Source organism: Anolis sagrei, chromosome 1, assembly GCF_037176765.1.
Source record: "Anolis sagrei isolate rAnoSag1 chromosome 1, rAnoSag1.mat, whole genome shotgun sequence".
Classification (NCBI taxonomy): Eukaryota; Metazoa; Chordata; class Lepidosauria; order Squamata; family Dactyloidae; genus Anolis; species Anolis sagrei.
The window spans coordinates 327,274,134-327,296,652 of record NC_090021.1 but is presented as its reverse complement, the minus strand read 5'-3'; the positions used below and the strand labels follow the sequence as shown (position 1 = coordinate 327,296,652).

The window sequence follows — 22,519 nt, the reverse complement described above, 5'->3', positions numbered from 1 at the left end:
AACATTCAGTGGCGTCTCATAACTAGAATCAGAAACTCATCAGTCGTAGTTCCATTTCCTGAAATTCATTGCACTGCTTATTCAAACGCCTGTTCAAATAACCAGGTTTTCACTTTCCTCCGGAATACCATCAATGAGGGGGCCAATCTGATGTCCATGGGAAGGGCGTTCCACAGCCGAGGGGCCACCACCGAGAAGGCCCTGTCTCTCGTCCCTGCCAGCCGCGCCTGTGTTGCAGGCGGGATTGAGAGCAGGGCCTCCCCGGAAGATCTCAAAGTCCTAGTGGGTTCGTAGGTGGAGATGCGATCGGATAGGTAACTTGGGCCAGAACCGTTTAGGGCTTTATAGGCCAAAGCCAGCACTTTGAATTGGGCCCGGTAGCAAATTGGTAGCCAATGGAGCTGGCGCAACAGAGGGGTTGTATGCTCCCTGTGTGCCGCCCCTGTTAGTATCATGGCTGCCATACGCTGGACCAATTGAAGCTTCCGAGCCGTCTTCAATGGCAACCCCACGTAGAGAGCGTTGCAGTAGTCTAAACGGGATGTAACAAGAGCGTGGACTACCGTGGCCAAGTCAGACTTCCCAAGGTACGGGCGCAGCTGGCGTGTTGCATGTGACGTCTGTAGACAGTCCACATTTTGCAGGCATATAGCTGGGTTGGAAGGACAATAGCTTTATAAACAAGCACCTTGGTATCCCTACGGATGTCCCAGTCCTCAAACACTCTCTGCTTCATTACAATGCAGTCTCAGCCCTGCCACAATGGAGGATCTTCTTATTGCAATACCAGAGGCACTCCAAGTGGTCAGCTACTGGTCAAAGGACATTAATGTAATGCCAAGTTTTTAAAACTTTGTGTTTTTTAAATACATTACAACTGTACTCTCTGTTCGTTTCTGACATGATAAATAAATAAAACTATATTTGCACCTAAAGACATTTGGGTAAATTCAACTCTACCCAGATTTGTTCATTTATTTAGAACTTTTGTATCCCGTTCTTCTCTACCTCCATGGAGGGACTTATTAATATTCAACCCTATAAGACTCATAGAAGCAAAGATATTCTTGGCTATCCCTGATTGTCTCCAGAAATTTCATCAAACTGCAAGTTACTAATTCCTCCCCAATGCTGGATCCAAAGAAAAGGGCTCACCTTACAGCTCATCTGGCATCCCTTTAAGGAAACTGACATTTACTCCTTGCAAGTCCTGGCAATTTTCCAGCATTACATTTTTAGTCTTCACCACACCAGCCTGGGGAAATAGGATGAGTCTGATGGCATTTAAATCATGATCTGCAGACCACAAGTTGCTAATATAACAGGTCTTTCAAGGTTGGCTTCTATGATTCCTGCTAGATTAGGGCAGTGTTGACACCCAAGCTGCCTACCTGTTGTGGCCCAATGTTGACAGCAATGATTTGTGGTGGCACTTTGAGTTCCTCTGAAATATTTTCTGAAATGTAGAATTCTCAAGACAATGAATTCTATAAAGAAAGGGCTCAGGCCTGTAGCCAGGATTTCGATTCGGGGGGGGGGGGCTGTTTGTTTCGGGGGGGGGGGGCTGAGTCTAAGTGAAAGAGGGTCTACCCTAGCAAACCTTTTGTATCGTTACCCCAATACCCCCATGCATATGGGATATATTGAGTATGGTGATCAGATCATGATATGAATATCTTTGGCCCCTGTCAACACTGGCATTATAATGCAGATGGAACTGGGTTATATGGTCAGTGTAGAGTCATATAATGCAGTTAGGCCCCTTCTACACTGCCAATGCAGTTAGGCCCCTTCTACACTGCCATATAAAATCCATATTATCTGCTTTGAACTGGATTATATAGCAGTGTAGACTCATATAATCCAGTTCAAAGCAGATAACGTGGATTATCTGTTTTGATAATCTGGATTATATGGCAGTGTAGAAGGGGCCTAAGTGTGTTGTATAATGTAGTAAGTTTGGATATAAAGATAAATAAATTTAAATATAACCACAAACCTTTTTATTTGGAAAATATTGGCTATAACCATATACATTTAGTTTGGTACAGGAAAATATTGGATTCACATCTACAGTGACAAAATAAATTGTTTAATTTTTGTACTTAAAATAGTTTTGAAGTTGGGCTTTATTCCTTACAGCTGAATACATAGATTTGGGGTGGCATCCAATTAAAATTGATTTGGTGTAAGCTGAAAAGCTGGATCGGCAGCAACTGACAGCTATACGTCTATCAGTCTTACGCAAAAGCCATTCAGTGGCACGGATTCAAATTTCATTTTTAAATCAGATGTACATTGAATTTCAATAAGTTCTTCATATTCTGGCATGGGCATTTAAAAAAGTAATTCAAAGATTTTTCGCAGAATCCCTACTAATGCTTTTGTGGAACCCTTGGCTTCTGCGGAACACAGTTTGGGAACTGCCGCCCTAGATGATCCTAGTAACCCTATTGAAATGAGGAAACCCTGCCAGACATTACTATAATGTCAGCACGGAGGATTTAGAACTCTTCTTAGGTCCCTTCTACACTTCAATATAATCCAGATTATCAAAGCAAAAATCCACATTATCTGCTTTGAACTGGATTCTATGAGTCTACAATAGCACATATTCCAGTTCAAAACAGATAATCTGGATTTTATATGGCAGTGTAGAAGGGGCCTAAGGCTGAATCTATACTGTCATCTAATGCAGTTCAAACTACAAGCGCTTCCACACAGCCCTTTATCCTAGGAGCATTTGTGTTTTAAAAATGTGAATGTTCCTGGGCCCCAATCCACACACACCCCAGAAAGCATGTGCTTTCTGGGATGGGTGTCCAGATGTTCTCACAGAACTTTCCAAGACAGCACCCGGAGCACCTCCTCCCCTTAAAAAACAAAAGAACTTACCTGGCCTCCATTAGATAGCTGCCTGGGCTCTCCTGGAGTGTAGAAATGAAGTACCAGGAGAAGGGGGGCAGGAGCGATTCCCCCCCCCCTTCTCCTGGATTTTCCTCCCCCCCCCCCTTTCTCCTGACAGCTCTCTAATGGAGGTCAGGTAAGTTCTTTTGTTTTGTAAACAGCTTTTCAGAGTTTTTGGAGAGGAGGGCTTGCAGTTTTCCGGACTAATTTAGCCTGGAAAGCTGTGGGACTACTATCTGGACTGCCCCATCAAAAGTCCAGAACTTTTGAGGGAGCAGTCCAAACACCAGAAGTAGTGGGTTTATCTCATGCCTTCCAAGAATGCACAAAATAAACCCACAGGACAAGATGGCCCCATTGCCTCTTCCTACCCGCTTTGGGGGAAGTAGCTACTTTTCACAAATGCGCCTTTCTGTGTGGGACCTCTTGCCACGGAAGGAAACCTGAACCGTCTCCTCTGTCATTTGCATGATTGTGCCAATATGTCCTGTTTTGAGCTACCATGATCCAGAGCCTCTGGGTCGCGCCCCCCCCCCCCAAAAATGGGGCTCTGCCATGACTATCGTGCACACAATAAACTTTTCCTGGGTAGGGCCAAGACCCCTCAATCATTTTAATTATTTTTCCTGTTGAATAGAGGGAAACCCATTCATCGCCACTCAATGCCCTTTGTCTCTTCACAAGCTGACTGCTCAGCAAAGCCCCCTTTCTGTGATTGGTCAGAATTGGGAGGGTCATCCAATGGGCTTCTCTACAGTTGATGCTGCCACAGTGGGAAATTTGAAATTATTCTGTATAAAAGAGGCTGCATTTCCGAATTCTGGCATTCTAGCATGTTTGTGAGAGATCATGAGCTAGCATCTTAAGGCCTTATATGGTCTGGGGCCGGCGTACCTGAGGACCCGCTTATCCCCCTACCAACCCCAGAAATTACTTCGGTCCGAAGACCAAAATTTGCTTGAAGTCCCCATCATCCGGACTTATCATCTGTCCTCTACTAGGCAGAGAGCCTTATCGATTGTAGCCCCTTATTTATTAAATTAAATATATATATATCCTTATCACATTAAGGGTGCATCTATACTGCAGAATTGATGCAGTTTGACACCACTATAAACAACATGACTCAATGTCACAAAACTATAGGATTCCACTTAGTGTATGTTTGTAAATTTGTACCACAAAGGCTCCTAGATAGTTTGAAGGATGCAGGCCAAACTTGGCACACATTCCCTTCATTGGGCAACTTAAAATCATGGACAGCTTTGAACTAAAACATTAAACACATCTGGAGCCCAGAGCAGAGAGGAGAAAATGGATTATATGGCAGTGTGGACTCAGATACCCCAGTTTACAGCAGATATTGTGGGATGTTCTGCCTTGATATTCTGGGTTATATGGCTATGTGGAAGGGCCCTGAGTCTACACTACTATATAATTCAGTTACATGTGGCTTTGTGTGGAGGGGCAACATTGGGAAATGCATATCTGGGCGATGTTGGTATGCATGTATATATCAATGCGTGTGTTTGTTGTTGTTAATTCGTTGAGTCATTTCCAACTCTTCATGGACCAGCCCATGCCAGAGCTCCCTGTTGGCCATCACCACCCCCACCTCCTTCAAGGTCAATCCAGCCACTTCAAGGATGTCATCTTGCCCTTGGTCGGCCCCTCTTCCTTTTTCCTTCCATTTCCCCCATCATCACTGTCTTCTCTAGGCTTTCCTTTCTTCTCATGATGTGGCCAAAGTGCTTCATCTTTGCCTCTACTATCATTTCCTCCAATGAGCAGCCGGGCTTTATTTCCTGGAGGATGGACTGGTTGGATCTTCTCGCAGTCCAAGGCACTCTCAGAACTTTCCTCCAACACCACAGCTCAAAAGCATTTATCTTCCTTCGCTCAGTCTTCCTTATGGTCCAACTCTCACATCCGTAGGTGACTACGGGGAATAGCATTGCTTTAACTATGCAGACCTTTTCTAAACCCAGCTTGAACGTCTGGCAACTCTCGCTCCAAGTATTGCTGGAGTCTTCCTTGCAGGATCTTGAGCATTACCTTACTGGCATGAGAAATAAGGGCCACTGTACGGAAGTTGGAGCACTCTTTAGCATTTCTCTTTTTTGGTATGGGGGTATAAGTTGATTTTTTCCAGTCTGATGGCCATTCTTGTGTTTTCCATATTTGCTGGCATATGGCATGCACCCCTTGACAGCATCACCTTTCAAGACTTTAATCAATGCTTGTATGCATGTATATATATACATATATCACTGTTTATGCCTGTGAGTGAAGAGAGCTTCAGGGGTGATTTGAATGCAATATTCCTGCTTCTTGGCAGGGGGTTGGACTGGATGGCCCATGAGGTCTCTTCCAACTCTTTGATTCTATAATTCTATGATTCTAAAGCAACCCTCCTATCAGCGTTGGCGCATGCGCGTTGCCACTCAGCTTGCCTTCCCTTACTATAGCGAGGGAGCAAGAGAGAGAGAGAGAGGAGTTGACGTCATGGTCTTGGCCAGCGCGCGGTGCATTGTGGGCTGGGAGGGGCCGCCATTTTCGGTGAGGAGAGGGGGCGGAGCCACGGGCTGCTCAGTCAGGCTAGGGAGCTGAAGCCGGGAAGAAGCGGCGGAGGTGGCGGTGGCGGTTTTGGGGGATCCCGCCCGACTGACAGCCGGCTGGGGTGAGTCACGGCTCAGGCCTCGGTCGGTTTCCCCTCGTAGGGCCCGCCCTTCAGCCCTCCATCCCTCACAAAAGCCAGGCCTGCTGCCTTTCCCGTCGTCAGGTATACCGGCTTCTTCTTTCTCCCCGAGGGAGGCAGTTGTGCGACGTCGCCACCTAGAGGCCAGTGCGGGAATTGGAGCTAGGGAGGTGTTTCTGGGGGGAAAGTTGTCTTGCACCAAGGGCCCTTCTGCACAGCAGTATAACCAGGCATGGGCAAACCCCGGCCTTCCCTCCAGGTGTTTTAGACTTCAACTCATAGAATCATAGAATCAAAGAGTTGGAAGAGACCTCATGGGCCATCCAGTCCAACCCCTTGCCAAGAAGCAGGAATATTGCATTCAAATCACCCCTGACAGATGGCCATCCAGCCTCTGTTTAAAAGCTTTCAAAGAAGGAGCCTCCACCACACTCCAGGGCAGAGAGTTCCACTGCTGAACGGCTCTCACAGTCAGGAAGTTCTTCCTCATGTTCCTCTCTTGTAGTTTGAAGCCATTGTTCCGCGTCCTAGTCTCCAAGGAAGCAGAAAACAAGCTTGCTCCCTCCTCCTTCCTCCCTCCATATATACATGGCTATCATGTCTCCTCTCAGCCTTCTCTTCTTCAGGCTAAACATGCTCAGCTCTTTAAGCCGCTCCTCATAGGGCTCGTTCTCCAGACCCTTGATCATTTTAGTCGCCCTCCTCTGGACACATTCCAGCTTGTCAATATTTCTCTTGAATTGTGGTGCCCAGAATTGGACACAATATTCCACGTGTGGTCTAACCAGAGCAGAATAGAGGGGTAGCATTACTTCCCTAGATCTCGACACTATGCTCCTATTGATGCAGGCCAAAATCCCATTGGCTTTTTTTGCCGCCACATCACATTGTTGGCTCATGTTTAACTTGTTGTCCACGAGGACTCCAAGATCTTTTTCACACGTACTGCTCTCGAGCCAGGCATTGTCCCCCATTCTATATTTTTGCATTTCGTTTTTCCTGCCAAAGTGAGTATCTTGCATTTGTCACTGTTAAACTTCATTTTGTTAGTTTTGGCCAATCATCTCTCTAATCTGTCAAGATCGTTTTGAATCCTGCTCCTGTCCTCTGGAGTATTGGCTATCTCTCCCAATTTGGTGTCGTCTGCAAACTTGATGATCCTGCCTTCTAGCCCTTCATCTAAGTCATTAATAAAGATGTTGAACAGGACTGGACCCAGGACGGAACCTCTGTTAGGAATTGTGGCAGTTGAAGTCCAAAACACCTGGAGGGAGGGCCGGAGTTTGCCCACGCCTGCATATAACCCAGAATATCTCTTTTATTTTTGGTTCCAAGTTTTTTTTAATTATGTCCATTTTAATTTACTTTCTCTACCTCTCTCCGCCCTTTTCTTTTAGACATTATTATTATTATTATTATTAACTTTATTTGTACCCCGCTAGCATCTCCCGAAGAACTCGATGCGGCTTACAAAGGCCAAGGCCTCAATGCACACCAAAACAATACAAAAACAATTAAAGCAATATTAGACAACAAAGCAACAACAATAAACAATACACCAAAACACAATAAAACTGGGCCGGGCCAGAGTAATGGGTACAGAATTAAAAGTGCTGATGTGACAGGTGGTATATAAGGATTATAGGGTAAGTGCAGTGTGCGGCAACCTTATTTATTTATTTATTTATTTACTTTGCTTATATACCGCTGTTCTCAGCCCGAAGGCAACTCACAGCGGTTTACGCACAATAAAAACAGCAGTAATTCAATGCATATATAACAATTGACCACTTAACACATTATCCAGTTAATAAACAACAAGCAATTACACTAAACAGTTATTACAATAACCAGCCCAATCGTCTCATCATCAAAGCGTAGTCCAGGTTCTTCGTCCATTGTTCCATTCCTATGTTCAGTTACCAATATTGCACTAGATTACTCGAACGCCTGCACAAACATCCAGGTCTTCAACTTTTTTCGGAATGCCATGAGAGATGGTGCCTGCCTAATGTCCGCAGGAAGGGCGTTCCACAATCTTAGTTCTAATAAAGTGCTTCTGGGACTTGGTATTGGAGATTTCCTATTCTGGGAAGGCACATCGGAACAGCCAGGTCTTCAAGTTCTTTCTAAAGACTGCCAATGTAGGGGCCTGTCTAAGATCTTTGGGGAGGGTGTTACAGAGTCGAGGGGCCACCACAAAGAAGGCCCTGTCTCGTGTCCCCACCAAATGCGCTTGCAACGCAGGAGGGACACGAGCAGGGCCTCTCCAGATGAATGAAGTGAATGCGTGGGTTCGTAAACGGAGATGCGGTCACGCAGGTAGGATGGTCCCAAACCGTTCAGGGCTTTGTAGGTAAGCACCTGCACCTTAAATTGGGCTCGGAAAATAAACGGCAGCCAGTGGAGCTCCTTGATCAGAAGGGTTGACCTCTCTCTGTAAGAAGCACCAGTTAACATCCTGGCCGCTGCTCGTTGGACCAATTGAAATTTCAGAGCAGTTTTCAAAGGCAGCCCCACATAGAGCGCATTACAGTAGTCCAATTTAGAGGTGACCAAGGCATGGACCACCCCGGCCAGATCAGCCTTCGCGAGGTACGGTTGCAGTTGGCGCACGAGTCTCAATTAGACATACTCTTTGTACCATAAGCAACAGAAATTACATTTGAAATATCAGTCTTAATAATAATAAAACTTTATTTTTATCCCGCTACCATCTCCCCAAGAGGACTTGGGGCAGCTTACGTGAGGCCAAGTCCAGCAATTATAGCAATGCAAATATACAACATAAAAATACAAAAAAATATTTTTTGTCGTGTCAGGAGTGACTTGAGAAACTGCAAGTCGCTTCTGGTGTGAGAGAATTGGCCGTCTGCAAGGACGTTGCCCAGGGGACGCCCAGATGATTTGATGTTTTTATCATCCTTGTGGGAAGCTTCTTTCAAGTCCCCGCATTTATTTATTTATTTAAAGCACTTATATTCCACCCTTCTCACCCCGAAGGGGACTCGGAGCGGAGCACAACATATACATGGCAAACATTCAATGTCTGGATACAATACATAAACATTAAAAAACATTTATCTAAATATTAAAATATACCATTTAAAATAACACAATTTAAAACCATCCTAGCCATGAGGAGCTGGAGTTGATAGAGGGAGCTCATCCGCCTCTCCCCGGATTCGAACCTGCGACCTGTCGGTCTTCAGTCCTGCCGACACGGGTTTAACCCACTGCACCACCGGGGCCTCCCAATTACAGCAATGCAAATATACAACATAAAATTACAACAATGCAAATATGCAACATAAAATACAGCAAAAATATAATAAAAACAAAATGCAAAAAACAATACAAAGTAAACATACCGTGTAGTATAAAATCACACTTTCTCTACCCCTCTCCCACTCTCCGCCCTTTTCTTTTAGACATAGTCTTTGTACCATAAACAACAGAAATTACATTTGAAATATCGGTCTTAATAATAATAATAATAATAATAATAATAATAATAATAAAACTTTATTTTTATCCCGCCACCATCTCCCCAAGGGGACTCGGGGCGGCTTACATGAGGCTAAGTCCAACAATTACAACAATGGAAATATGCAACATAATGCAAATATACATCATAAAAATACAGCAAAAATATAATAAAAATAAAATGCAAAAAACAATACAAAGTAAACACACAGTGCAATATAAAATCACAATAATTGAACACAGTGGGCGGGTCCATTTGCAAATATTAAAAAGTTTAAAAACACTGGGTCAGATGAGCAATGTGCAGTAGAAGTAAATGTATGCAGCATTTCGGAAAGACAATGACTGGAATGGCGATTCGACCGACGAAACTGTTTTACTATTTTATTTCTCATGGATGTATTTTTAAATTTAATTTATGTCTAATTGTAGTGTACAATTGTAATTGTTTGTACTGGCATTGAATTTTTGCCATTATTTATGTGTAAACCGCTTTGACTCCCCCTCGGGGTGAGAAAAGTGGTATACAAATACTGTAAATACATAAATAATAAATAAATAGTGTATCTGGGAGGAGGATCAGATGGGACAAAACAATGGGGTTTAATTGCACTAGAGGATAAAATAAAGTGCATCCGATCTCATTTTTTGCACATCTTAATAAATTTTCTAAATCATTTCTAACTGGGTCCCATATGCTCTTTAATTATTGTAAAATTTTATATTTTATCTATATTGTTCAATTTACAATTTGTTCGGTTTTGTATTTTATATGCTAATGTTTTTAATTGTATTTTATGTTGTTGGAGGCACAGAATTGTGCCGACTGTAAACCGCCTTGAGTCGCCTTCGGGCTGAGAAAGGCGGTATATAAATACGGTAAATAAATAAATTTGTCATTTCCACATTTAACGTATTGACTCCATAATTATACCAGTTTGTCAGAGTCCACTTTGTTTTATCTCTCCAACCCCTCACTAAAACAATTTGAGCATATGCTATTCATTTGTCAACTAACCTTTCCTTTTGCGTACATTATACACTCCTGGTATCCTTGCATGTAATACATTTCTATTGGCTATTATTATTTGAAGATTTATCATTATACTAATTTCTCTTTCGATCATTTTCCAATATGCCTGTTCTCTATCACATTCCCACATAATTATTATAACAATGAACTTTATACCCCGCCCCATCTCCCAAAAAGGGACTCGGAGTGACTTAGAACCATGAAATAAAAAATATTAGATAATATAAACACAATACATAACATCAAATTAAGATAAAACAAAAAATTAACACAAAACATCAATCATCATCATCATCATAATCAATAATGATGATAATAATAATAATGGATAATAATAAATAATAATTTATTATCAAAATATTCGAACTGCAAAGACTCTGGTACAAGCCAGTAAAGGTGGTTCCATGGGTGAGTGGCACACTGGGTGTAGTGCCTAAAGACCTTGGCCTGCACTTAAAAACAATTGGTGCTGACAAAATTACCATCTGTCAGCTGCAAAAGACCATCTTACTCGGATCTGCACGCATTATCTGCTGATATATCACACCATCCTAGACACTTGGGAAGTGTCCAACATGTGATCAAATACAAAAGCCAGCATAGAGATCTTGTTTGCTGTGTACTAATCTTGTTATTTATCAAATAAATTATTTATACCCTGCCCTATCTCCCCAGATGGACTTAGGGCATCCTACAACCAAACAAAAGATACAATAAATGATATACACAGAAAGTGATCCCATAAAAGCAAAATAGCACAATAATATAAGCACAAATAAACAAATTTAAAACCCTATAAAATCAATATATGATACTATTTAAAACCAGCCAATCCTATAATTAGAGTATCCAGATTATAATTATAGTTATAAACAATTATATAAAAGCTCTTTGAAGAACATTAAAAAAAATCCTAGCCATTGCTATGGTAAAATAAGCCATAAAATTCAGTTGATGATTATTCAATATTCTTACATTTTGCCATTGTCGAAAACCTGTTTAAAAAGCCAAGTTTTCAATTCCTCATTTCATATGATTAAACACACCTCTTTGTTTACAACCATGCCAACACCTGTCCTTTACCCCTGGTAAAAAGCGTGAAAGTTGTGCAGGAATCCTGTACCATTTTTTGTAACATTTTTCTTCTTCACTTAGTATATTATATTTTTCTTTTGCTATATTACTTATTTCCCTCTGGATGTCTTCCCTCTCAATTTCCATATCCATTCTCCAAATTTGAATATTTCTTCAATTAGTTCTTTTACTTTTGTACAAGTCTGCTGCCACTTTTTTATATAATGCAGAATATGAAGGCAGATACACCACAATATCTGCTTTAAACTGGGTTATCTGAGTCCACACTGCCATATCCAGTTCAGTTTGGATTTTATACAGCTGTGTGGAAGAGGGTGTTACACTTAGAATCACAGTATTGGAAGAGAGCTCAAGGGCCATTCAGTCCAACCCCATTCTGCCATGCAGGAATACTCAATCAAAGCACTCCTGACAGATGGCCATCCAGCCTCTGCTTAAAAACCTCCAGGGAAGGAGACCTCACCAGACTCCCAGGCAGCATATTCCATTCAGTTCTTGTGGGTTTTTTCGGGCTATATGGCCATGTTCTAGAGGCATTTCTCCTGACGTTTCGCCTGCATCTATGGCAGGCTTCCTCAGAGGTCTTCTCCTGACGTTTCCAGACCTCTGAGGAAGCCTGCCATAGATGCAGGCGAAACGTCAGGAGAAATGCCTCTAGAACATGGCCATATAGCCCGAAAAAACCCACAAGAACTGAGTAATTCCGGCCATGAAAGCCTTCGACAAAGCATATTCCATTATTATTATTATTATTATTATTATTATTATTATTATTATAACAATCAAGAGGTTATTCCTAATATTTAGGTAAAAATTGTTTTTTGTTGGCTCCATTACTCTATTTTAATTGAAACCAGACACTTTTCGGGTAATATGGGGGATTTAGGTAGGCTGTTAAGAATTGTGGGAGTTGGAGTCCAAAACACCCGGAGGGCTGAAGTTTGCTCATGCCTGATCTATATAGTCGAAATAATGCTATCTCCCCCTATTTTTATTTTACGTTTGCATATTGATGCTCTTTCAGGGGCAAGATGCATTTTTGGTGGTTCCATATACACTGGAATTAATGCAGTTTTTTTCCTATTTTTATTTGACATTTGTATTTTGAAACTGTTTCAGAAGCAAGATGACGTTGTTGTAACTTGGTATTAGTTGATGGTTTAACACAAAGGGTGCATCTACACTGCAGAATGAATGCAATTTGTCACCACTTTAACTGCCATAGTTCAATACTGTGGAGTCTTAGGAGCTGTAGCCTCTGCCAAAGAGTGCTGGTGCCCTCACCCAAATACAAATTCTATGATTCCATACCATTGAGCCATGGCAGTTAAAGTGGTGTCAAACAATGTTAATTTGACATTGTACATGCACCATAGGAGTAGTTCATAAGGTAGGCCACTTAACAGGGAGTATGTGTCCGTGTGTCGATGGATTGTGGATGACTAATGGAGGAAGAAGGGTGTATCAATAATTTATTACTGTCATAAACCACCATAAAAGAAAAAAACATTTCTTTTATGTCCTATAAAACAAGGTGGCATAAAGTGCAACAAACACACAAATCCATGTAATACTGATAGTAACAGCCAGCATGGTGTAATGGCTTCAGGGATGCACTGCAACTCTGGAAACCAGGTTTCAAATGCCTGGAAAGGGGGGGGGGCTTGGCCAAGTCACATTCTCTCAGCCTTAGAGAAAGACAATGGCAAACCTTTTGAAGAATTTTTGCCAAGGAAATCTTATGACAGGATCAGTATAGGTCACAAACTACTTGAAGGCACACAACAATAAGAGTAACAGGAAAAAATAAATCACCGTGATCTACATAAGCCCAAGGAGGTTTGTGCTTCATTCTAGGTCCCATGTGTCTCACATGGCTACCTGAATATTTCCATTTATTTGACTTTATTTTTATCTTATAAAAGGGCTCTTTATTGTTACTGAAATCTGAAGAAGTGCAGGGTATAACCCTCAAAAAGGTTTAATAAAGCATCCCAGAAGAGGAAGGAAAGTCAGGTTTAGAGAAGGAAGGGACAATAAGAAGCAGACAGCCCTTTTCTTAAAGTATATGTGATGGGGAGGGAAGATGTCTTTGAGGGATTTGGGGAAGTGATGCTTCATAGGAGAAGTGAGATACTGCAGTTCACTGTCAAGATGAGGCGAGGCCATTGTGGTGTGGATAACATGGATGCTTGATGGAGAAGGGGGTGTAACTCTGTGGAGGGTTACGTGGAGCATACCAGAAATGGAGGAAAAGCAGGTGTTAGAGGAGAAAGAAGCCTTGAATACATGGAAGAACAGGCAATAAAAAGCTGGTTTTTCAGCTGTGTCTTAAGTGTGCCTGTGTCTGTCTTCCCTCCATGGATTCTCTTTTTTTTCCATCTCCAATTACTCATGCAAAACAAAAGGCTGGGCCAGGCTCCTGTTAGTCCTGGCTGGTCTCTGAGGAAAACAGCTAGTTTCATTAGTCTGTTGATGTTCAACCGTGGATCATTTGGAATGAGTAAAGTGGACAACATGACTTCAGGGGAAAGGATGCGGAAAGGAAGCAATTGGATCTCTGTGTGTAGAGGATGTGCCGCTTTGCCAGTACCCACCCAACCCCCTTTCCTTCCTTATTTTGCTTACGCCTTCTCACTCCTGGTTTTTTAATGCCATTGTTGTTTTTTGACAACACATCTCACTAAGAAAATCTGTAGAAATCATGGCATGTTTCTCATTCTTATTTACCTTATAGTCTGTATTTATATCATGGATAGATATCTTTGGGTATTATGTTTTTGCTTTCCCCTGAAATAAGGAAGGAAGAGCAGAGACAGTTCTTGCTCAATTTTATGTTTGTATCAGCAGGATCATCAGCTGAGTACTGTCTGTTTTTCTTTTCAGTCTTTTTGACTGCTGTAAGGCTTTGGAGAATGGAAATGAATTGAAGCAAAGGTTGCAACTTATTTTGTGTATATAAGCGAGAAACACTGTGATACCTGGTTTCAATCAGTAACGTAATATATTTAGAGAGCTTTAACTTTTTCATACATAGAAATTATCTATGTTATGGAGCCCCAGTGGCGCAATGGGTTAAACCCTTGTGCTGGCAGGACTGAAGACCAACAGGTTGGAGGTTCGAATCCGGGAAGAGCGTGGATGAGCTCCCTCTGTCAGCTCCAGCTCCAAATGCGGGGACATGAAAAAAGCCTCCCACAAGGATGGTAAAACATCAAAACATCTGGGCATCCCCTGGGCAATGTCCTTGCAGAAGGCCAATTCTCCCACACCAGAAGCAACTTGCAGTTTCTCAAGTTGCTCCTGACACAAAAAAAAATCCATGTTATGTGTACATCATAAAAGACTTTCTGGAATACTTTTTTGGAAGAAATATGGGGCCATCTTTTAATTATTAACAGGAAATATGCCACAAATACTTTGAAAAGGATACTTGTCGAAATATCTATATAATTTTGTATCCTTGCTTAAACATTTTTGCATGGTGCTTCCAATTCGCCACATTGTCATGAAATGAACTAAAACCAGCAAATAGGATTGCAGTCTAATACCAAGTTACCTTAGAAAGTTATTACTGTGCATAGAAGAGCATATGTTGTAAATGGAATTCAGTAAGTGCTTGTGAACTGAGCGATATAAAACAGATGAACCACATAGTTATTGAAGAAGTGAATAAGAGCAGTTTGGATAAACTACTGCAAAGGATTCTCCTTCATTGGAGGTTTTTAAACAATCTTAACCTATCTCATTTGAGACCGAGATCTTTTTCTACCAACTACCAGAAGTTGTCTGCACAATGAACAGAATATATTAGTCATAGAATTTAAATGTATCTTAGAATAACAAATCTATCATTTATCAACAGTGATGTTGAAGCAGATTCATTAGGCAAAGCCATAAATGTTAGTAAGCCAGAACAACTATGTAATACAGGGTGAGGCAGCATAACTTCCTTTTTTAAAATGCACGCCATTCAGTCGGTTGAAGACGTAGTGGAGCGCTAGTGGTCTCGTTCAAGAGGCGGGAGTATAAAGTTTTGTCCTGACACAGTTCAGTTGCCTACCTTTCAAGCGGATTTGGAGTGGCTGGCCCACTCTCCAGATTTAGCCCCTTGTGATTTTTTTATGGGGTTTTTTGAAATCCCGTGTTTATGTGAACCGTTCAGGGACCCTACAAGATTTGAAGACCAACATCCAGGAAGAAATTGCCAACAAAACTCCTGCTATGCTGGCAAGAGTCATGACAAACGCCAGAAATCGGTTTACTCAGTGTATGGAGAATGGGGGACGCCACCTACCTAATTTGATCTTCAAAACTACGTAAAACAAAACTTTAGGTATGCGCCTATATTATTTCAAAAAATCTGATTCATACAATGGGTTTTATTAAGTTTTGAAAAAAAAGAAGTTATGCTGCCTCACCCTGTATAGCAGGCATATTGCAAAACAGGAAACTGTAAGAAGATGATTTCAGATTTGAAGAAGCCTAGACCGGAATGGTAACAGTACAGCCTAAATTAGAATTGCTTAGAAGCCCAAACATTTCAATTGTCATTTTTTTTCCAAAGTCATTGATACAATAACATTTCTATATTGGGTTACAGCAGTCTCTCTAACGTTCCTGTTGCTATGAAAATAGAATTGATCTACACAGTTATGTACTTGTTTAAAAATACATGCCACACAATAGCATTACAATAAAGGAAAATTTACGCAATTGCGGAATTTTTGTTCTTTGTGGGGTTTAAGATTAAAGTACAATGAAAAGCAAAAAATGATATAAAATAAGGAGGTTAAAAGAGAAATCTAGGTCATTTTAACCTCAAAGGAAGCCTATAAATGTTTAACAAGAACATAAAAAATATCTGAATATTAGAAAGAATGAAGTGGATTACAATGTGAAAAATCAGAATAGTTTAATGTTTGAGACATTTTCTATCAGACTCTGGTAAAATTCTCATCTACCTCTTTCTCTTTGTGGTTCATTTATTGGGGGGGGGGGTTTTGCTCAGCTGGATGCCCTTGGGATATTCCATTGTATCCTCTAATGCAGTTCTCTGGCTTTTTACTGCAGGCAAAATTCCCTTTGGACATGAGGATTAGTGCAGCTCTTCTGTCCCCATCTTTCTGATCTGCTTCTGAGGCACAGTTAGCTTAGAATTGTGTTTGCTTTTTACTCCTCAATATGAAACTCTGCTAATGTGTCAAGATAGCTTCTGTATATTATTTTAAGACTCAAAAGCAGCAGTGAAATACCTGAGGCAATGTGAATTGACACTGTTTGTCTGGAAGAGCTACTGAAATATAATACTATGGGATTCCCCCCCCCCCTTAAAGTGGTAATTGAACTGCAGTTTTTAGAATAATCACAAAATGGAAGTGTGCCCTCCTGGTGGAATTCAAATTTATTCTTAAGGCAGACAGACTGTTCATAGAGTTGCATGTGTTGCTGCATTAGAAGCAAATTTAACTTGGTTTTTATTTCATGTCTTCTTACTGACACTACTGCAGTGGTGTTCCTTGGTGTCCCCTTTTTGATGGATTGGAATGTATATTAAACTTTTCCCATCTATGTGCCATTGTTTTTGTTTAAATATTTATTGGCAGATATTCTATAATTAGAAATAGCTCCATGTGTTCCCAGTGATTTCTTTCTTTTAATTGATTTGAGAGACTCTTCCACTTTACTTTTTGACATTGTTGATGCATTGTCATTCAAATTTCCCTTGAAGAAATTAGTTGTCTTTTCATCTCTTTTTTGTATTATATTGCTTCTGTCATTTTTCTGTTCTGTCTGGATCACATACTGTATTTCCTTTTTAATGATATAGCATTCTTATATCTTCGATTTTTAAAAAAAATTTAAAATCTCATGATAGAGGTCTCTTGTTCTAAATTTTTGTTTTCTTCTGTTTCTTTACATTGATTATTATAATAATTCTCATTATTCTTATGTAAAGGTTATTTGAACAGGCTCCTAACCCAATTTCTGTCACCTTTTCCTATCTTTAACAAATACTTGAGTAGTGAGTTCATTTTTATAGTTACTCTGTGTAGTGATATATCTAGGATATAACAATTGATTTGTATTTGATTAATGTCTATCTTAGCTTGCTGACTATACTCAATAGAAAGTAGGAGACATAAACTACAGTGTTGGAATAAAAAGGAATACTTATTTGTGCAAATCTGATACTACGTTTAAGACATTGAAATTTTACTAACTAATCAAGTGTAATGACCTTTATACATTCACTATGCTTCTACTCCTTAACAGAATACATTATTAAAACAGTTCTCTTTGTACAAACCTGCACATTAAATCCATGTTTTCATTTGGTTGTTTTTGTTTTATATATCACTCATTTTGATTTAAGGGTGCCTTAAGGGTAGTTCTTTAAAAAGTGTCAGTATTTCTGCAGACTTGTAAAAATGTTGTTTTACTGCCTAGATATTTTGTTCAATGGCATTGACCTAAAAATGTCTAGTTTCTCATTGAGCAAAGAAAAAAAGCTTGTCTAGACTGGTATTGACCTGTCATGAATGTATCTCTGATTTTTAGTGGGATACTTCTGTAGAAGTGAAGTCTTGAATATTATAATTTGTATGCTGTCAAAACAGATACACACTCCATTGGAATACATATGAAATGCTTAATTTGTAATTTCATTACATTTCTTTGACATTTACACTGGAGTGGACACCTTAATGTGCTGGGAACCAGTTCTACATTATCTTCTTCCTGGTTTCTTAGTCCCGTCCCCCCCCCCCCCCCAAAACCTGTATTACAGATTGCAATTATGGTATTGTTAAAAAAAATGTCAGCATTAAAATAGGATCAAACTATTAGCAACACTAAAAACAGTTTACCACATAAAATTAAAATGTTTCAAAGCAGTTTTAAAAAGAGCACAATGAAAATAGTACAGTGTGCTAATGAAAATTCTTTCCTTAACCCGCAGTTCTAATCCTTTAAATATCCTCAGTTTTTCGGTCTAGGAACTTGCTTCACAGTAGACCAGGTTCAGAATTGTCTTCAAAATTGGAAGTAAAATTGTTTTTACTTAGGTGGGCATGCATGCATGCATACCTGTCAATGTGTCCTATTTAAATCTAAACTACTGCTCTTGAAAGCCTCCATAAATAGAAAACAGTTTTTTGGTCATTTATACAGGAAAGTGAAAGGGAGCGTATTGCAAAAGCAGCATTGGAGAGGCTACACTTTGTCCACTTCCAATTTACACCTTGCTTCTGAAAAGAAAGGCTGCATGTAAAAGCAGGAAGAAATGTCCATGGTTGATGAAGATGTACACTCCCATCCACAGAGCTATGGTCTTTTGGGCACCTGTGAACTTGCTGGGTGAATCTTTGGATGCAGCCGAGCATTTTTATCTAGGACTGTAATAATAAATTGAGGCATTGTTATGGTGAACTATACCTAGTGATATTTTTTGTTTAGTTCTCTGTATAACAGTAATGCAGAATTCCGCCCTGACAATTAATGAAAGGGTCATCAGTCAAATGGAAGGTTTGTCCACCTGATGAAAGTGTGCTTCTTCTAAGAGAAGAAGCAAAAATGGAGGGGAGATTGGAGAGCGAGCAATCAGCTTGACTTTGCGCATTATCTGGTTGCTGCACCAAAAGCTCTGGGGATGTCTCTTCTCTCTGGTCCCAGAACCCCTGTTTCAACCTTTTAAAATGATATGTAGCTGGAACCCATTAATTCAGTGTGTGGTTGAAAGAGCAAGGGATAGAACAATCAAAAGAGCAGATTATTGAAAAGTAAGGCATTGACAGGTGGAAGACATCTCTATGGTCTTTTCATGTATTGTTTTCATAATATTTTTCTTAAAAGTAGTCAGTTCTTGAAGTCCTGTAAAAATAAAAGTTCTTGCTGTTAGACTACAGCAAAAATGAGCAATTCTAGCATTCTAGGAAGGGAATACTAGAAGTAGTTGCATCTATTCTAAAGACCTTATTGTGCATAACCACCAGGTGCTATTGAAGGTAGTAAAAGAAAAAAGGGTCACTTCCAATATATTTTCAAAAAGAAGGCTTACATTGGGAGTTAGAACTTACAGCAAATACTTTATTATATAGAGAGCAAAAAATACCAGGTGTCTTAAGTGCGGTCTTGAAAAAGTTGAAGCATTAGGTATCACATTGTAAAGCTACATTAGATAATGGAACACACCAAAATATTTCTGAATAAAACAAACTTACAATTCATAGGAAAACTTTTGATTGTGTAGATAATATGAAATTATGGTTCACTGTAAAAGACCTTGTATGAATCTGTACTCTGCACATAGTTACTAATGAAATTTACGGAAGAAAGTGCAAAAACTGGGCTACAGTTGAATATTTAAAAAATGAACACAGATGATTTATACAACTTTAGAATGATGATGAAGACAGAATTTTTTAAAAAAGATGTTCACTTCCTCAGATCAGTAACTAATCACAGTGGAATTTCTAATTGGGAAATCAGAAGAAGACTAAGACTTGGAAGGACATCTATGACATAATAATTGGTGCTGCCGAAAAAGTGTTCTACAGATATGATGGACTGCCATTAATGGGCCTAGAACAAATCAAGCCTAAACTCTTCCTGGAAGCCAGAATGAACAAGCTGGGTGTATCATACTTTGGACATAATGTGGGTTAAAATGTTTCATTTGAAAAAATATTAAAGCTTGATAAAGTACAAGGTAATAGGAGAAGAGAAAGATTTCATCACAAGTGAATAAATTCAATCAAGCCACAGCCCTGAGTTTGCATGATTTGATCAGAGCTATTAGTGACAGGGGCTCTTAGGGGTCTCTCATTCTTCAGGTTTTCATAAATTGACTCGACAGCAGATAACACAGAAAGACTTTATAGGTCAAAACCAACATTTGACTTAACCCTGGAAACAAACTGGTAGTCAGTGGATTTAATGTGATGAGGAAGTTCTGTATTCCCTCTAGTTAGTAGTTTCACGTCAGCTGATATTTTTAAATCCTCTTTAAAGTCTCGCATGTAGAATATCTTACAGTAAGTCAAAATGTATATATAAGGCATGTGCCAGATCTGTTCTCCAGGCAAAAAAGTTGATGCACAAAATGTAACGGCTGCTTTGAGTCTCCTTGTGGAGAGAAAAGGTGGGGTATAAATAAACATAATTTGTGCTTTTCCTACATGGCAGGGAGTTGGACTAGTTGGCCCATGTGATCTCTTCCAACACCATTATTCTATGATTCTATATTAGTAGTAGTAGTAGTAATAGTAATGCAGTCATGGGCACTGTAGAAACTTGGGGTCCCAGACTCTGAACTGAAACTTCAGGCCTGTCTTTTCAAGGAAAGTATGACCCCATATCTGGTTTATTTTTACACTAACCAGAATAATTGATCGCTGATAATATAATAACAACACTGTTTATCTCTTACACACCTCTCTGCATTGATGAAGGCAAAGAACAAAAGAAGCTTAAAATACAACACATAACATCAGTTAAAAAAGAGGTAACATTGGTTCTAGGACAATATCACATTAGCGTTTTCTAGCAGAGACATCCATTTTCCTATAGTGTGGCTGCCTCCTTCAGAATTCTAGGAAATGTAGTTTAAGATGGGGCCTTTGGAATTCTCAGGCAGAAAGATCCTTGGCTTCCCTAAACTACATTTCTCAGAATTCTGCAGGAGGCAGCTACATGGTAAGAAAACAAGCATCCCTGCTTTAAAACACTAATGTGATATTGTCCTAAAATAAAACAATGCAAATACATATTAAAGCAATCATACTTTAAAATTCATATTTTTTTTTTAAAAAAATCTTGTTTGTATGTCTGCCTATAAAAACTGGTCTTTAATGCTTTCTAAAATTTAGACATTCAGCTGTCAAACCTATTCTAGCAGATTGTTCCACAGACTAGGAGTGGCTAAAAAAATTCTCTGTGTGACAGTTGCAAGTATAGTCCTGACTGACTAGAGTAAAAGTCCCTCAACCTAAACCATGCTGGGCTTTAAAGATAAAAATGAATGTTTTTTACGTTGTCCAGAAACTATTTGACATCCAGTGATTTTAATATTAGTGTAATATACTCACTCATAGGTGTACCAATAACTCATATGACTGTTATTTATTGAACACATTGAAATTTCCAAACTTCTTACAGATGTAGCCCAATGTACATTGCATTGCAGAAATTCGGCCTTGAAGTTACCAACATGCACTACCATTTTTATGTTCTCCAGCTCTATGAAAGAGTACAGCTGATATAACAGCCAAAACCAACAATAGGCACTCCTGGCCATTGAAGCTATCTGAGCTGTCATTTTGAGTGACAAATCCAGAAGCACTCCCAGGCTGCAAACACAGTCTGCATTCAGCTTCAGTTTGTTCTCCTTCATCCAACTCATGGAGAAATATATGTGGATGTTATCAGCATACTGATAGCAGCCGCCTATTGCATCTGGATTATCAGTCCCAGAAGCATGTAGTTGTTGAACCGCGCTGTGGATAGAATGGCACCTAGTGATATGCCATACAATCGGTTTCTCTCTCTCTCTCTCTCTCTCTCTCTCTTTTTTTTTTTTTTTTTTGAGAAGCAGCAGTCATCAAGCCCCACAATCTGGAATCTACCTGAGAGGTAGGACCAGAAACAATGGAACACAGTGCCTCCAATTCCCAGACATTCTTCATTCATATCTTAGGAGATCTTTTAAAAATTTGTCTCCAGTTGTTTAATTTTGGAATTAAAGCAGTGACTTTCCTGATAAAATGACAGTTTTGTAAAGGCAAAATCAATTCCGGAATAGTTTAGTCTAATTCCCATTATTTTTGACAGTAGAAGCCCATGACTTGCCGTTTGACATATCTTTTCTTTTTTCCAGTGGGATGTTTGGCTCAAGCTCTAATGAAATATTGGCAAATGTGGGGTAGCCATTTATATAAGTCTACTTCCAGAAGGAATACTTATTATGGCATAATTAAATTCTGTTAACTTGTATTGAATTATATTTTCTTGGTGGTGGTATATGTCTTCATGTTGACTTTATCGTAAAGTTTTTTGGGGCAAAATTTATTCAGAAGAGGTTTGCCATTGCCTTCCTCTCAGGTGGCAAGAGAGTGACTTCCCAAGGTTACCCAGTGAGTTTTGAACCATAGTATCCTCATCCAGCATTCAATTCATTATACTTGGCACTGTATATTTTCTTAAATGTATACAGTTGTTGGAGAAAGCTTAACCGTTTGTCTTGGTCTTTACTTATATGACCTCATTAGCTTACTCTACCCCAAATTCTACTTTGTGTGCCC

The 22,519-nt window shown here is 39.8% G+C and overlaps 1 protein-coding gene across 8 annotated transcripts in view; it reads left to right on the top strand.

The window, feature by feature from the left end:
- Positions 1 to 5,453: 5,453 nt before the first annotated feature.
- The window catches only part of KLC1 (kinesin light chain 1), a 50,855-nt gene continuing 33,789 nt past the window's right edge, over positions 5,454 to 22,519 (top strand). For 4 of the 8 annotated variants that reach the window (XM_060754906.2, XM_060754900.2, XM_060754914.2 and 1 more), the window contains exon 1: positions 5,455 to 5,587. The gene's annotated coding sequence lies outside the window, so the exon portion shown is untranslated. Of the gene's footprint in view, positions 5,588 to 5,667; positions 5,690 to 22,519 lie in introns of those variants that run through there. The other 4 variants (XM_067463025.1, XM_060754896.2, XM_060754889.2 and 1 more) reach the window with 2 other exon arrangements.